This window comes from Equus przewalskii, chromosome 23 (assembly GCF_037783145.1).
Source record: "Equus przewalskii isolate Varuska chromosome 23, EquPr2, whole genome shotgun sequence".
NCBI classification, from domain to species: Eukaryota; Metazoa; Chordata; class Mammalia; order Perissodactyla; family Equidae; genus Equus; species Equus przewalskii.
The window spans coordinates 25,513,923-25,532,034 of NC_091853.1; positions in this window are offsets into that span (position 1 = coordinate 25,513,923).

The following is an 18,112-nucleotide window of genomic DNA, read 5'->3' on the forward strand; positions in this document are numbered from 1 at the left end:
CCCCAGTACTCCATGGCTTTACAGCCCTGGGGCACTCCCCAAATAAGTATCCCTTTTCCGTTTGCCAGCTGGGCTCAAATTTCTTCAGGAGGAAGAGAAGTGGTGTCATCTAAAGGAAAATTCTGATCACTGTTATTAAAGCTAATAATAGGAAACGACAGACCTGGGGGACGGAGGTAATTGGTCTGGTTCAAATGGACCCCTATCACTGTAATTTAGGTCTTTGGTGAAGCCTGTCCCTTTGTGCTCTGTCACCTTGTGGGGCAGGTGGAAGGTGACGTCCCTTCCAATGATATGGATAACTTCTGATAGAGGCTGAGCTATGAAACCAGCACAGCTTTTCCTCCTCTGTCCCCTTCTTGTCTCTGTCATCTGAACACCAAGCACTGCCCTGCTTGCTGTCGGTTATTAATGATCCTCTCCTTATTTTGGCCAGTTTCCTGAAATCTTTAGCCACCACAGGGGCTGTGTCTCTTCCAGAAATTCTAGTGTTAGTACAGGCCTGTTGCCAATGACTCCCATAGCCATAAGGTCATTTAAAATTATGCAATGACAGAGATCATTCATTTCAATGTTTTAGTTTATAGAATGGGCCAGAGAGGCCAGAGAGCCGCAGTGGGTTATCGAAGTGCAAATGGATAATTGTGGTTGAACAAGGATGAGGATCTAGGTGTTCTAACCCCCAGATCCTTCTGGTCCTTTAGCTTCCTACCAGCTCCTTTCAATGCTTCTACCCCAACTCCATGATTAGACATCTGCTTTCCTATGTTCAGTTGCCTGAAGATCTTACAGCTCATTGTTTATCCCACTTGTTCTCTACATTCTCTGGGCCTTCCTTCCTCAAATTTCCTCCTCCCCCAACCCCCCTCTATTACTGTCTGTTGTTCAGTCACCTTTAGGAAGACACACAGAATTGGAGGAAGAGAAAGCAAATTCTGCATTCCTCGCCAGTGTGGCCTGAGGGACATCATTAAGAAGCAGCTCTTCCTAGAGATGTTTCTGATATGCCTGCTATAATTGTGGCTGAAATTTCAATATCAAAGGTTAAAGTATCATGGTTTCCTTTACACTTTCTTTTATTTGCAATTACCCTGGGAGGAGCACATATCCAAGCAGAATGCTGGATGCAGCACTTCCCAAGCCAGATTACCCTGCAGAGTGGTGAACCATCTAAACGGGCTCTCTCGGATGCCAGGAGCACAACAAAAGATGCAGATGGGCATATGGTAAGGGGTGGACAGGGAAGATCCCAGAGGAGGAAGAGTCTGTGGACCAGGTGGGTGAATGACACCGCTGGGAGGGGAGGATTTTCCAGCTTTGATATTCTAGTACAGATGGAAGAGAATGCAGGTGAGCAAGTTTTGATTCAATAAAAGGAATACAGCTGGATTAGAGGAATGTGGTTGTGATTAGACACCCTAGGACCAGAGTAAACACGGGAGCACTAATGCTGTGGTGGTGGTTTGGGGAATCAGAGAGAGACGGAAAGTGAGAGGGGATGGAATGCGAGAACTGGGCATGAGGAGGCGTGGTTTTTACTGTTGAATTACTTACTTGACTTTGAAGCTGTGGTTTCTGCTCTCCGGGCCTCAGTCTCCTTCACTGTAAATGAGACAGTTGGACTGGATTATCTCAAGGTCTTGACTTTTTCTAACTCTGTGGAAGCCAAAATTCTCTGACACTGCAGTTTCTCTTTGACCCATCCGTCCAGGTGTACCTTTCTGGTGGTGTCACCACAAAGTAGCTACCTCATGTGCTTTCTCTTCTCTCAAACACCTCTCCTCCGAAAAGCAAACTCTTTTTGAGTCTTTTTTATCAAACAAATCCAAGCATCTCTTTGAAGCCTCATTTTCGGGAGGCTCAAAGCCCTGGGGTCCTCAACCCTGGAGGGATCCCTCCCTACATCTCCCCTTCCTTTCCTCTTCCCAAACGCATCCTCTATCCCTAGCAGGTCGAACTCATTTACCGTGTAAATGATAGCAAATCAGGAACCTCCTGCTGCTTGTAATGATAACACTTCCTATAATTTGCATGATAAAATTCAACTGATTTCAATAGCATTTCTTAGGACAGATAGGTGACACCAGGGCTCCATGAGTGGAATAAATTACCACCTCAAGTCCTATGCCATCACAGTTGTGGATTCAGATTGGCTGACATTCAGCCCCAAACAAGAGCACAAAGCCTTGTCTAATGGAGCAATGAAAAAGGATATCTAGGAAATATTAACAAGTTTCGCATGGTAATTTATGCAAATACACGCCATAACTCAGCTGCAGAGGTTCAGCTACACCTATAGAAGGGAGCTGTGCTAGCCAGGGATTTTATGGAACTGATACCACCTCATTACATCTCAGACGTTGTGGATTTCCATACAAATTAGCACTGGCTGAGGCCTAGGGTGGCAATTAGTCCTCAGACCACCTGCATCAGAATCACCACAGGGTGCCTATTAAATGCAGTTTCCTATGGCTCTGTAACAGACTCACTGAATCAGAAGCCCTTAGAGTGGGGCCTGAGAATCTGCATTTTAATAAGTGCCGCCCCCCCCCCCCAAGTAGTTTTTATGCACATGAATTAGACCATCTTTCTGAGCCTGGCCTCTCATGGTCAGTACCATCTCCATTTGCTTATGCACACAATTACCCACTCTCTTACTATGTGAATTGGCTAAGTCACTTCACCATGCTCCCTCAAGTTCCTCATCTATAAAATCAGAGGTGGACCCGATTACCTCTTCAGTGTTTCAGGCCATGATTCTTTTTTGAAACGAAGCATGGGCCAACGCTGCAGGCCAAACAAAACATCCATGCAGGTGGCCACTTGGCAAAACTGTCCCCAGATGGACCCTGAGGCCATGTCGCTCTGGAATTCTGCCGCCTGCTAGAAACAAGGAAGTCTGCACCACCTCCCCATCCATCTCTGCCTCCCTAATTTCTTGCCCACACAGTCTCCTTTGAGTCTAGAAGCCATGCTTACCCCACTGCTTCTGCTAGAGCATTCTCTCTAGACTTGAATCCTTTCTCCTATAGGTGGTTTAGGCTTTTGAAAGTGAAAGCCATTATGCTTTTTGTCTATTTTTCTTTTGAAGGCTAGTTATGATTTGTACTCTTCAGTGTCTCTTTTCTAAGGAAACAATGCTTTGTATATTTCATATACTACAATATTCCTGACACCTAAAACGATGCCTGTCATTTACTAGGCTCTCAATAAATATTCACTGAATGAAGGACCCCAAGGACAACTACCTGCTGGAATAGGGAACAGAAAAGGGAGAAACAGAGAGTGGCAGGGATATATTTTAATAACTCAATATATTAGTACACAAAACTACCATTTAAAACCAAATATACTCAAGGTTTTCTATACATATTATCACATTTATCCCTTACACATCTATGAGGCAGGTATTAATATATACATTTTAATTGAGGAATTTGGGCTCAGATAGGTTAAAATACTTATCCTAGGCTTCATGTTAATAAGTTGCTAAGGATGGATTCAGTACCAGGTTTGTCTGACAATAAAATCTACATATTTCCATCTCAGCACTGTGTCTCCCAAGGTAAGGTCTAGCAAAAAATTGTTAACCAACTGTTTCCTCTGAGTTAGTTTTCTCTTACTTCATTGTTATTTCTTGCTTATCTGAAACTAGTTTGTCTGCGTGGTTGAAAGATTAAAACCAAGATTGGAGCTTGTTTAAATCAGAGCTCAGCTGTTTCTGCCACAAAGACAGCCAACCAGTGACTGCACCATGACCTTGGGAGGGGGTGTGTCAATGCAGAGCCTCCTCTGGTGTAGTTGGGATAAACTGCCACGCTCGGGAGACCAATCCACACTGCCACTGTGCATGAACTGGGGACATTTCTTAGAGGCTCTTGTCTCCAGGTTAGGTAATGCCTTCTCTTTATCCTTCCAAATTTTCCAGGCACCAGTTATTCCATGAATGTTCTCTAGGTTCCCACCTGCACCTCTCATGATCTCTCAGTTACATGTGCTTTGGGAATGATAGAATGTGGCTGGACAAATAAAGAAAGGGCCATTCAGGAGGAGGGATCAGCAGGGACAAAGGCTCTGAGTAGCTCTACCAGTCCAACAGCAGCCTGAGGACTCACGGAAGTTGTAATCCTGCATTCACTTCACAATTCGAGTTACTTAGAAGCCGTCTTTCTTATTTCTTTTCTTCCTCTTTTGCTTTGTCTCGGTATGACTCATATACAAACTCCCTAAGAGAGGATCTCACTGTTTAGTTGGTGCTCATCATTCCTAGTGAGCAGAGCACATGAGCCAGGCTACCTGACACCTTGATGGCCAGAGGAGAGACCAGTTGTCCATTCACAGGGTCAGCTTTCCTCAGGAGGACTGTGTGTGAGGAAGGCCCTCCCTCTGTCCTGAAGTTTCCCCTGCAATGTCCTCTCCTCTTGCTCAGCTGAATGCCTGGTCCTTTAGCACATACAAGTGCAGGCACACAGGTGACAGTTATCACTAGGCAAAAGGTACCCAGGAACACATAGGTATGTGTGTGGATGGGAGTGGTGGTGGAAGGGGTGGTTAGCAGCAGGGGAAAGATCATTATAATGAGCAAAAAGCAAGTATACTAAGATGGCCCACTGTTGGCCAACCCCTGCCTCCCTGTATTTATAGTTGTGCAAAGGACCTTCCACTGTGGTCTCAGTCCCTGAAACTCAAAATCCAGCCACCGTCCCCTTAAATCCTACCCGCCTCCTCTTTTTCGTAAGGCATCAGGCCATGATAAACTGTCAGACCACCACGTGGCCTGCAAGTATAATTCCTGATTTTTGTTAGGGTAGAAGGGGTCTATCATTGGGAAGAAGCACAAGTGGGACACACGCAAACTGGGAGGTGATGCCTACAGCTTTCCCTGAATCCAAAGCCTTCTCTGCAGGTCCCTGCCCCGCCTGGAGCCTGTCTCCCATCTGGGCTCCACATCGTCTCTCTCTGTTTTGCTTTTGAGCTCGCCTTCCTTTGGTGGCAGCTGAAGTCTGGTTTCGTTCCTCTCCTCCTTGTCTTTTCTGTATCTGTTCTCTTTGCTCCCACAGGCCCACCACGAGGACTGTCTTTGTTCTTCTCACAAAGGGACTTGTCAGTATTGAAGGCTCTTTTCAGAAAGACCGGGAGGAGGCTCTTGTTTTCCTAAGTCACGATCAGGATCAGATGCATTATTTGTGCTTCTATCCTTTCAGGCATTGCATAAACATAACCACATACAAAGTATCACGTATTTATGCGCTTGGGATGGTATGAATGTGTGTTGTGGGGGGATGGTACAACTCATCACAGGAGAAAAATAAGACAAAAAACAAAGGGGGAAGAAGCAGAGCAAGAGAGAAAGAGAGTGGGAGAAAAGAGAGTAGGAGCTTGAGCCATGGAGACCCCTTAGTAATGGTGTCAGTGGCCCCAAGTCTTCAATATCCTACCCCTGGGGTAGTGGGGTTTTTTGTTTTGTTTTGTTCGTTTGGTGAGGAAGATTAGCCCTGAGCTAACATCAGCTGCCAATCCTTCTCTTTTTACTGAGGAAGACTGGCCCTGAGCTAACATCTGTGCCCATCTTCCTATATTTTATATGTGGGACACCTGCCACAGCATGGCCTGATGAGTAGGTTGCGCCCGGGATCTGAACCAGTGAACCCCGGGCCACCAAAGCAGAGTGGACAAACTTAACTGCTAGGCTGCTGGGCTGGCCCCCTGGGGTGGTGTTTTTAATGTCAGCTCTTTTCAAGGCTCCCTTCCGTTTCAGAGTTCAGTGGGTGTTCAAGCATCGTCCAGTGTGACACCCGGAGTGACATCCATCAAGTGCCCCTTTGGGCTCCTCTTTGCACTGATGAAATTAGAGTTGTCAGTGTGGAGACAAGCAGCTCAGCAGTGGCAGTGACCAGGGACACCAGCTCGAGCACATGTTCTCTCCTGGCCGGTCCCAACTGGGTGCCAGGCTCTGTGCCCCAAGGGCAGTTGTTCAGCCTTCACTTTTCATTTGTCACCCTTGCTTTCTGTCTTTCCTCCCTAAAGGTGGTCTAGTGAGAGGAACAAGTGAGACAGCCACTCCTCTGCAGGCTGGAGGCCAAGTTCACCCATCACCATCAGGACCCCAGTTTGGCTTTGCCAGCTTTTTCACACCCTGTGCAGCTCTGCAAAAGACCCTTTGATGAGCTGATTCTGACTGATGAGAGCTGTGCTGGGGACTGGCAGTCAGTCCTATGTGGGATCCTGGCTGCATGACCACACTCACAAACACTGCCATTGGGGAGGTCAATTAAGTAATGCCAGCTGCTGCTTTTCTTCCCCCCGGCACTCGGCACTGCCAGCAAAAGGTGCTTTGTGGATTATTAACAGCAACGATTAATGAGGAAGTAATTGACTGTGAAAGGAGGCCAGTTAGGGTGGCAGGGACAATCGAACCTTACATTCTTGGGGCCAGGGCCTCCTAAGGGAGTAGACTACATCCGCAGTCAGTGAGCTGAGGAGACACATCTTGGGTTTAAGAAATGCTGGCCTGGTGCTGGAGTGCACATGGCCCTAAATGGCAATGCCTGACAAATTCTCCCTGTTGGATTAAGCTCCTAATTCTGAAGGGAGAGTCATATCCTTAATGTGCGAAGTCAGGTTCACAGGCTGGCCATTAGAGCTGGAAATGAAATTCATTGTGTGATTTGGGGCCACTTCTGTAATTCCTCCGAAAGATAATTTCCCTGGATTCAGTGATAATATCTAGTAATTTATGGTTGAAGAATCAGTACTTAGGATATTAATTTCTGCTAAAATACAAAAACCTCCCAAGAAGGGTAACACATCGCATTATAAGTCACTAATGTGATCAGAATAATAGTAATAACAACCAACATTTATCAAGATGTCATCATCATCATCACCATCATCATCACCACCATCATCACCATCGCCACTATCATTATCATCACCTAGTTAACATGTTTTGAGACATATTTGTTCCAGGCATTGTTTTAGCACTTTCTGTGCATTATTCCTTCCATCTTCATTACAGCACTATGAGGTAGATGCTACTATTATTCCCTTTTTGTAGGTGAGGAAATTGGAGCAGAGTATTTAAATAAGTTGGCCAAGGCTATCGGCCAGCAAATGTAGGCACCAGAATTCTAAACCAGCAGACTATCCAGGGTATGTGCCATTAACCACCGTGTTGCTGGAGTGGAGCAAACAGATGGGTCTTAATGTCTGTCTTGGGGCTGTGTGACTCTGAGCCTCACTGTGGTTGATTCCATATCCACGACATGGAAATATACAAACAAAGCCAAGCGGGCCAGACCTAGGTGAGGCAAGAGTGGTATCTTGGTGCAAAATTTAAGGAAGCACTGTCTCTCAGGGTGGTACATGAGTCAGCCCTGCACTCACGACCCTGGGGAGCCAGTGCCTCCTTACGTTATGCACCCCAAGCAAGTAGGCACCTCGCTAGCATCATCTTAGTCTTGGCCCTAGCAGCAGAAGTTAAATGAGATCCTTTATTTAAGTGCCTAATAGGTTCTTAAATACAAATTTTCTTCTTTTTCTTGAGACTAATATTATGAGAATGTTCCTGGAGAGCACACTTGATTACAAGAGAAGGAAGAGATCACAAGGACTCTCTACTATTGGATTGGGGCTTGAGGGGCAAGGAAGGGAAGCAGGAGGGTCCTGATGACAAACTGCACCTTTGCTTAGACCCTGCTTTGTTCCACTGGAACCCACCGGGGGCCTTTCCTCCTCCCGTGGTGAAGGTCTCAGTTCGGAGGAGTGGGCCTGCCGTCCAGAGAGGCACGCATTTCCCAGGCCTCTCAGACACAGAGTATTTGGGTCGTGTTCATGGTGCTTGTGTTCTCCCTGTCCTTCTGCAGCAGTGTCTGCTCTCCGCAGGGCCCTGACATGCACCCTGTCAGCCAAGGGGCACCGACCAGGGGGCTCATTTTATATAAGTAACGTTATCATTTGGAATAGCAGCCTATTATGGCTTGAAGGGACCTTACAGACCATTTCATCAAACCCTCTCATTTTAAAGATGTTGCACCTAAGGCCCAGGGAAGAGGAGTGATTTCTCCTCTGTCTAGGGTTAGTGCGACTTGTAAGTAGAGCTGGGTCTTCTGAAGCTACTGCTCCTCAAAGCTGCTCTTCTGGTTTTATGTAGCTTTCTGCACTGTGCATGAGATGTGCCTCCAAAAAGGCTAGCCCGGGACATTGCAGGGCAAGGACATTGCATTGCTCTAAACAGCCTAGTTTTTCCCCTTCTAGAGAAAACTGCTTTTAGAAAGCTTGAGGACAACCCGTCCACCATGCCAGAAATTCCAAATTAATGTATCAGTAACCTTCATGAAAGGAGATACTGTTTTCCACACCCCTCCTCACTGGGTGGGGGATGGAGGAAATGAAGTCTGTGGTGGGGGGGGGGGGGTGTGTGTGTGTGTAACAAAGCTATTTCTCTTCCTGTTAAAGCTAATTGCAACATTACCCATTTCGAGGACCTAGCACAGTGCTAGGCACACTACATGCTCAGTTTCTGAGCATCTCCCCATCCTCTCTTGCCATCTCGTATTCCCAGTGCTACAGCCCCAGAGGGAGAGCTGGGCTAATGTCGACCATATGGATGTTGCCACCACAGCATGACAATTACGCTTTAAGGGACTATTGCTTTATGTGTCTTTCTCCGCCTTGCCTATCTTCCTAATGATGACAAAGTCGCAAGGCCAGTTCAGTTCTCTTTTCCCTCGGGTCACAAAGTGGCTCCTTCTAGGAGTCTGGTTACTTCTTAATTACTGACAAAGTCTGATTTGATGGAGCGCCTAGCTTTGTGGATGCTCTGATTCTCTGAGACGTGAAGCTGAGTATTTACCTGGGTGTTTAGGATAATGTCCCCCTGGGGCCTCACCCTTTAGGAAAGTAACAAAGTCAACATCGACCCCAACCACAAAATACTTCTGAGAGAGATGCTGGCCAAACGCTGTTGTCCTTCTCAGGTGAGTTCTCCTTGGTCACAATGATTCAGATAATCCAGGCAGAAATAATTAGGAGGCAATTTGGAATAGCCAAGTGATTATATTGTCTCTTTGAAACCTTGAATTATCTTAGAAACTGGGGAAATTGCCTCTATGCATCACTCACTCCAGTATGTTCAGTGCTTGACCCTGTGTGTGTATACGTGTGTGTGTGTGTGTGGTGATGGTATAGAATAATTTAGATTTATTTGGCCTTGATAATATAAAAATAATTCCATCAAAATCATTTTATTTAAACCTTGCAATAAGCTTATGAAGTTATTTCTATTATCTCCATTTTTCACTGAAAACATGACTTATCCGAAGTCATATAGCTAATAAGAAGCAGAGATGGGACTTAAAATCAGGGGTATTGATTTCAAATTTAGTGGTTTTTCTATGCTTACTTTCAAAAACTTCCCCAAAATATATCGGTGCCCTGCTACTCAAAGTGTGGTCCACAGACCAGCAGCCTGGGCATCTCCCGGAGCTTGCTAGAAATGCAGAATTTCGGCCCTCACCCAAAACCTACTGAATCAGAATCTGCATTTTAAGAAGCTCCCCAGGCAATTCCTGTGCACGTTGAAGTTGCAGAGGCAATGGTTTAGAGCAGTGCTGTCCAATAAAAATATAATATGTATTACACATGGAATTTTAAGTTTTCTTATAGTCACTAAAGAGGTAAAAAGAAACAAGTGGAATAAATTTCTTTTTAAGATTTTTTATTTTATTCCTTTTTCTCCCCAAAGCCTCCCAGTACACAGTTGTGTATTCTTCATTGTGGGTCCTTCTAGTTGTGGCATGTGGGATGCCGCCTCAGCGTGGTTTGATGAGCAGTGCCATGTCGGCGACCAGGATTCGAACCAACGAACGAAACACTGGGCCACCTGCAGTGGAGCACGCGAACTTAACCACTCGGCCATGGGGCCAGCCCCTGGAATAAGTTTTAATAACAGATTTTAACCCCAAATATCGAACACATTATTATTTCAACATGTGTCAATATAAAAAAATTAAGAGAAATTTTACTCTTTGGGTACTAAGTCTTTGAAATCTTATGTATATTTTATACTTACACAACCCAGTTCAGACTGGACACATTTTCTGGACTCAATCAGCACATGTGATGAGTGACAGCCACATTCGATAGTGGAGATAGAGAGCGGTAGTAGAGCAGTGGTTCTAAAACTTTAGCGCGGTTCAGAATCTCTCAGAGGGCTTGTTAAAAAACAGGCGGCTGAGCATCCACCTCCGAAGTTGCTGATTCAGGGGATCTTGGTTTGGACCCAAGTATATTTCTAGCAAATTTCCAGGTGATGCTGATGCAGCTGGTCCAGGACCGTACTTTCAGAACTGCTGCTCCTCAGGCTCCCCTACCCTGTCTTAGAGATCATCAGGGTCTGGACTTAAAGGAGAAAAATGAAGAGGACTCAGAAATGTAGGGGAAAAGAAATCACAACCAGAGAAAGAACACAGACTTCTCGCCCCCACCAGGTGGAATAGAGTAGGGTGGTCTCTGGGGCCTGGACCTAGTTGTCCATAGTAAGACAAATCAGTATGCAGATTTGACCCCACAGAGACCTTATTTACGAAGAATATGTGTCTATGTCTAGACTCACCGACTGCAATGTTCATTGTTATACCAAAGGTTAGCTTCAGAGGGTAAAGCCACACAACCGTGGGTCCTTCTTGACACTTTCCTTTCCCTGCACCCAGCACACAATCTCTTACCACGGCCTGTGTCTTCTTCCTTGAAACCTATTGGGGACCTCCCCGTGCCTTTCTGTCTCCATTCTACCTCCCCTCTGTCCCACTGAGAAGTTCCCTGGCCAGTCTCCCTGCTCCCAGGCTTGTCCCACCTCCAATTCTTTCTGCACACCGCAGCCAGAAAGACCCTCTTAGAAGGTAAATCCGTTTGTGTCTCTCCTCTGAGTTAAGCAATCTAGAAGCTTCCCCTGAACCTTAGAATAAAATCCAACCTGTTGTACTGACCTTTGAGGCACTTCATGACACTCTTGGCCCCCTCTCCAGTCACTTGTGGCGTGCTCTCCCTTCAACACCACTCTCCAGAGACACTGGCCTTTGTCTTTTTTGAGCAAGAAACAGTTAAGCTCTTTTCTGACTCTTGGCCTTCAGAGACGGTCCTCTGCTTGGAGTCCTCTTCCTCTTGGATTTTTTGGCCAGCTGCTGCTTCCTTCAGGTCTCAGCTTAGATGCGACTTCCTCCAAAGAGGCTGATTGGACCACCCTATGGAAAGTAGTCTTCCCATCCCCCAGTCTTCTTTAGAGCACCAGCTCATTTTCTTCATGCATTTAACACGATTGTTATTACGTGGTTATTCATGCATTTACTGCTTCTTATGGTCTCCCTCAATAGTCTATAAGCAACAAGAAGAAAGGGACCATGTATTCGATTCATTTCTATATTCATTCTAACCCAGCACCATGCCCAGCACAGTGGTAGATTCTCACATATCTGTTGGTCGAATGGATAATTCTGTCATGTTAATAAATTACAAGGACACAGCAATAGAAAAGACGATCTTGAATATGTTTTCAGTCACTCAAGGCCATGGGTGATAGCAGCAGCAGAAGGGAGCTACTGTTTTGCCAACAGGATTAACATTAAGATAGCCATATTCACGTATTCAGAAATGGTCCAAGAAAACAGAAACACGGACCAGGCCAGGCTGGGTTATGAGGGACAAGGTCAAGGAAAAAATGTATACATTATTCATAGCAAAATATTTGTCAGGAGTGGCAGCCTGGTGGCACAAAAGACAATTATCATTTTCTTTATTTGGGCAACAGGTTGAACCTGAGAGCTCCTTTGCCATTTTAAATTAAATTGAATCCAGCATGGTTGCTTACCGTAGAATTTTATTTTTAGGCTTTAGTTACAATCTCTGGGATGTATCCTGTTTCCTTTTATATCCAGACCATAGCTATTGATTCCCAGTAGCTTTGTTCCTTCCCTGTCTAGGTGCAGACAGTATACAATCTCAGGAAGGAGCGATTGCCTCTCCCCCGACCCAGGGGGATGTTGCCTGAGAAATCCCAGGGGCAGCTGGGCATGGGCTCCCCTTTCTCTGCTGCTCCTCCAGGCTGGGCTGCAGAGCATCAGTTGGGGGCTTCATTGCCTGCGGCAGAGGTTCTAATAAATCAGGCGGAATCCCGCAGAGGGGCCCCACCGATTCAGGCCTTTAGAATAGAGCAGACCAGAACCAGAGCTAACCCATTCTTCATCCTGCCTGGCGTTTTCTCTCTCTGGAGGTGCTTTTGTTGTGCCCAGACTAAAACGGAGTCCTGGAGTCTGGGCTATTGTGAGCCTTTGAGCTGGCTCTGTGTGTGTGTTGGGGGAGGGGGTTGGAGGGAGGGGGATGCACATGCTCATATGCCTTTTCTCCCTCCTTTCTTCTTTTTATTATCATTAATAATGAAATATTGAGACCAGGCTGCTAATGAGCCTAAACTCCCTCCTGTTAGTTTATTTTTCGCCTTCAGACTGTCACTTCAGAGTAAATTACTTTTCTCTGCATCTTGTTCCAGTAATATCGCACCAGCATGACCCTCCCCCTCCCACCCCCCGTTCTAATTTCAGGGTTGTTCAGCTTCTCTCACTGCTGTTTACTAAGCAAGGGAGGTCATCCCATCTATCATACTTAAACCTGTGCAACGTGTCCCCTCCTGCAATTGAGACATCATTCTTGTCGCACTGGGTCGAGTCGGGTTTTAAATACTTACACAATACACATACATATGACCTATAAATAAGAAAGTAAATAAATAATATATACCCATCTCTGTATGTTATTTCTTGAGTTCTACAGAGAAAGATTTAGAGAACAGGAGGCAGAGTGAGACCTGTTTTGGAGGGAGGGGGCTGACGAGCTGCAGTCTTCGTCATCGCCGCCACGGCCGTCTGCTCAGCTCTGGCTCCTGTTCATTTCATGGCATGCTAAGCATTTCCTTGTCAATTGGGAGATGTCAGGATGTGAAAACAACCAACATTAAGTAGATATTTTGTGCCAGCACGACAGCAAGTGTCTCAAATATGCTTTTGTCTCCTGTTCAAAGATGCTAAACTGGTCTTCATCAAGCAGCCACAATTTCTACATGTTTCCTTTGCTGTTGCAGAATACAAAGGACTGAAAACTCGGTACTGCTTTCTCTCCCTTTAATTTCCTCCCTGGTTCCTTTCTCTCCTACTTGTCTTCGTATAAGTGTTCTCAAGCTTTAGTTTATATCTCAGCTCTGCCATTTACTACCTGATCTTGGACAACTAATTTAACCTCTCTGTGTCTGCGTCCTTGCCTATGGAGTGGTGGTGATAATAGTATTTACTTCATAAGGGTTTGAGGACTAAATGAATTAATACATGTAATGTGCTTGGTACAATGCCTCACCCTTTATAAATACTCAATAGATCTTTCTTCCTCTTCTTCCTTTTCTTCTTCGTGTGTCTCTTTTTTATCTCTTTCTTGCCTTTCTTTCTTACCACTGGGAATTCTGACCTCAGAGGATTAGCTTTTGCTAATTGCCCACCTGTCTATTCTATACAGAGCGGAACATATTTGTACCGTTCCGGTTCATAGTCACAGACGGTGCTATGTGCAACCATTGGAGCCTGAAGTGAAAGGAAAATTCACAATATTGATTCTGTCTTTATTGAAATTTTTGATATTTTGTTCCTCATGGATTTTTTTTTGCTTTAATTTTGATTTTTTGAAATAGTGCATTAACATATCATTTGTCTTGATTATCGAGCTTTTTGGTAACACTTTAATTTGTGCCTGAGGCAAGTGAATCAAGGGCCTCCCTTGCCTTACCTTAGCCCCAGACCTGGCTGTCACAGAAATCAATGTTCTTCTAGTCCTGCTATCTTTTCCTCTTAGACTGTGTGTGGACCCTTGTCCCAGCACACATCTTCTCTATAAATGACCACCCACCTGCTATTGGTTGTGGTAGAGGAAGGGAAGTGAGAGTCAACTTTACCCAGAAGGGAAAATCTCTTTGGACTGAGCATAAAACCAAAGGCAGAAAGAGAAACACATTTGAGATCTATGTGACCCACAGGTTAGGCCTTCAAATCTCCCCAGCTGATCCATGAAATCTCGTCTTGCCTCCCTTGATAGAACGTGAATAGGGGCCAGCCTGGAGGTGGAGTTATTTATGAACCTGACACTCTGGGTGCAAGATGGTGCAGATGGAAGGGTCAGACAGCAGAATTCGAATAGCATAGCTTTCTCCTTTCTCATTTCCTTCCAAGTAAGTAAGAATCTGCCCCTAGGATGAAGCATTTTTATGGGGGTCTTCTGCTGTGCCCCACAGTAAAGTAGGGACTACATGACATTTATCCTTTATAGTTCTTTTGATTTAAGAATAAACGGGCAGCTGTTGGTCAAAGGAGAGGCTGACTAGGAAAGCTTCGGGGCTCTCTTGCTAATAGGACCACCTACCACAGTGCCGAACCCACTTCCCCTGAACATTCAGGACACTGCTGGAAAATTATGCAAAACTTTTGCAAGCTTTGAGGTTCTGGGGGAGTCTCAGCTCCCTTAAATATGCCCTAGGAAAAGCTACTCTCTATTAAATGTTGGGACTATTCTATCTCTTCCAAACCCACACAAATTCTCTAGCTAACCCTGCCCTAATGGGCAAAGCCAGGCAGTGTATAGGCTTTGGGTCACACAAGTCACTAAGGAAACCGTATGCACCTTAACCTGATGCAAGTCTCTTTTTTTTCAAGTAGATTCTGGCTTGAAGCAAGGTGTCAGTCATGCCTTTATTCCAATTTATTCCTCCAATATTTGCAAATATGCCTGAAGGATATATCAAAATGTCAGAATTTGGAACATTGAGCCATTTACCCCCATGAACACATTTCAAAATCTATCCCAGTCCTGAAATGTCCAGAGCAGTGGTCCTCAAACTGCAGCATGCATCAGAGCCACCAAGAAGACTTATTAAATTTCTGGGCTCCACTCTCAGAGTTTCTGATTCAGTAGGTCTGGGGTGGGAGCCAAGAATTTACATTCCTTATGTTCCCAGGTAACACGAATGCTGCTTATTTGGAAATCATGCTTTGAGGACCACTGGTACAGATTCTGGATGTTCCTTAGGTCCCTGTGTCAAGTCAGTGCTTTCACTGGTCGGTTGAACTATCCTATAAATTCAGTGTGGAGAGAAAATATCTCTCCCTTTTAATCAATCAGGATGGGCTATATTCTTCCTCACATAAATTCCTTTTTGTGAATGGTAGGGAAAGACAGTAAGAGAAAAGCACATTTGCTTCTGAACCACTTTGGCCCAGGAGTGGCCCGTATCACTGGAAGGATGGAGGAAAATGTAGTCTAGCAGTGTGCCTAAGAGAAAAAAGAAATGTGTTTCAGTGAATTTATAGCTCTCTCTGCTACACCACTCAAGAATATTGGGGAGTTTCATTTTGTTTTGCGTAAATCATTCAGTCAATGGTCTCAATTTTCCACTTTACAACAACTGATTCAAATACTGTTAGTTATGCCCTGTGTTCTTTCTCTAGTTATTCGTCAACTTGACGCAACCTATCACTTCTTTCTAGAGAGAAAGTGTTGCCTCTCTGTGTAGTGGGGGTTTGAGGAAGGATGTCACCAGACAGGTGAAGATGCTGATGCTTCTTCAGAGACCCGTGATTCCCTTCTGTATTAACTTCTGAGACAATAAAAAGCAATTTGACAAACTCCTTTTTACTTTAGATGTCCCTTATTCTCCAAAGTCTTTGTTAATGGGAGGAACTCAGGGATAGACAGGGAGCGGGAGAAAGAAAAGAGTAAAACTTTTCGTGTTCCCTTTTACCCATCTGACTCCTATATTTCAATTACATTTGGTCTATGTGGAAACATGAGAATGACCAACTGACCAGACATCAATTTTTGTTGCAATCAAGATTCTGACAAATTGAATGATGTATAACGATGTATGTAGGCAAAGATCCTTAAAATAGCCTGGAAATCATCACTTTCATGCAAGCTTATCATTACATATGATGAAATAACCTCATTGTGTGTCAAGTAAAGTTAAAAGGAAGTCACTCGTGTTAAAATCAATTTCTCTCCCACCCCCTTGGAGTTTACAGGGAGAGAATGAATTGCTGTGCCGTCTATTCTGGCTACTGGCAACTCTGCCACCTACTTATTTATACACTTCTCCTTGTCCCTTCCAGGGGTGTCTGTTTTCTATATAGAAAGTCTAATTCATTGAAAGCAACTCCTCTATAGAGATTTTGTGTCCCTTAGAGGTCGTTAGGACAAGGAGCTGGTGTACTAAAATCATTTCAGAGCAACAACAGACTATTGAATATGTATAACTCCTTATACTTTTCATAATAACCTTGCATACATTTTCTCCTTTGGTGCCATTTATAATCTTGTAAAAAATATATAGGGTGGGTACCACGTGTCTCCAATTTACAGATGGGAAAAATGACATGCAAAGGGCCAGCAAATGAACTTGGAGACAGAGCTAGGTCTAAAATGGAGATATCTATGCTTAATAGAATATTGGGCTCAGACACATGTGAATATAACCCCTGTCCTTAATGTTGGGGGCCCTTTTCTACTTCCTCTTCACAACCAGCCCAATAAGAGTGGTTTGTGAAGTTTATAAAGTCATCCCTTACATAACTTTAGTAAAATTTAAGCCAAATAAATCCTTTTGATGATATAAATTTTTAACACGTTCGGCCATTAGCTCCAGGGAATTCTAATATGCATACATTTTAGACATCAAATTATTTATCTACAACTAAAGTGACGATGTCAAAATATCAGAGGCATAGCTTAAGCAAGCAAATGATCAGACACTTGCTAACAGCCTCTCTGTATTCTGAAGAGAGAAAAAAGAGCTTCAAGCACTCATGTACGTTTATCTTCTCCTCATCTAACTTACTTTCCAGGAAACAAGTATTTAGATAAGCCCAACCCTGATTTATCATAAAAGCTTATAATGGCTACAATGACCTAGCACCTCAGTAACATTTTCTCTTTTCAGAAGTACCTTGTAACCGTGATCGACAGGACCCATTCTGCCATTTTGAATTTCAAGTTCCAACTAGTGTTCCTATCCATAATACTCTACATTATCAAATGTCTGGAGATATTTCTAGGTGTGATGTCATCACACAAAAGGAGTATACATTCTATGAAACAGTACTTATTTGTATATCTTTATGACCTATCACATGAGGCACATGTAAGATGACATAAAAGAAGGAAAAGCAAAAACAAAGTACTTCCTTATTCTCTTCCCTTTTCCCAGAATGTGCTCCTTTTCTGTTTTTGCAAATCTCTTCCACAAATTGGTTTTGTATTGTAACCAAATGGGAGACAAAGGCATTGGGGAACATGTTGTGGCATTTCCTGTGAGTCCCCTTTTTCCAGCTTGGCTCTAAATGCCCTCCTGGTGCTGAGTAACAATTTGGGCTTCATCCAGAGCACTGAGCCTTTCCGGCATTTTGATTACATTTTTTGCCTAGTCGACGTTGCTACATTAAACTCCAGATGCTTTCTCACAAGTCTCTAAATTAACATCACATACATTTTTGGCCCATTAATGTTACACTAAGATCACAGTGGGATTATCACCCAGAAAGGTGATCGTGTGCATGTCTTCTGCTTTCATCCTCTCTTTGGTTTTCATTTTTATAAGATTAGGTCAGGGAAAATGAGGGTGGAGACCTAAGGAAGACCCATGCCTAAAACATGGGAAACTACGTCCCTATCAAGAGAAAAAATCACCATCCTATGTCTGTCAGCAGATTGACATGTTTTATGAAGCGCTAGTGACAGCCTTTAATGCAATGACTAACAAAATTACTGTTGGAGGGCTTTTCTAGAAAACTAATATACTTTATGACATGAAATATATTAAAACGTCAGTGTTTTAACCAATGTTTATAAAAATATATCACCGTCATTTATTGAGTTTGTAAAGCACATTATGGACTAACAAGATAAAAGATGCTTTGCGAATAAAGTTTCTATTATTTAGAATGTGTATCTGCTGCCTGAGTTTACTGAGTATAGACAGGTGGCACATTTGCCCTCTTGAACGAAATAGAGCTTCATTTTGGAAGATAAA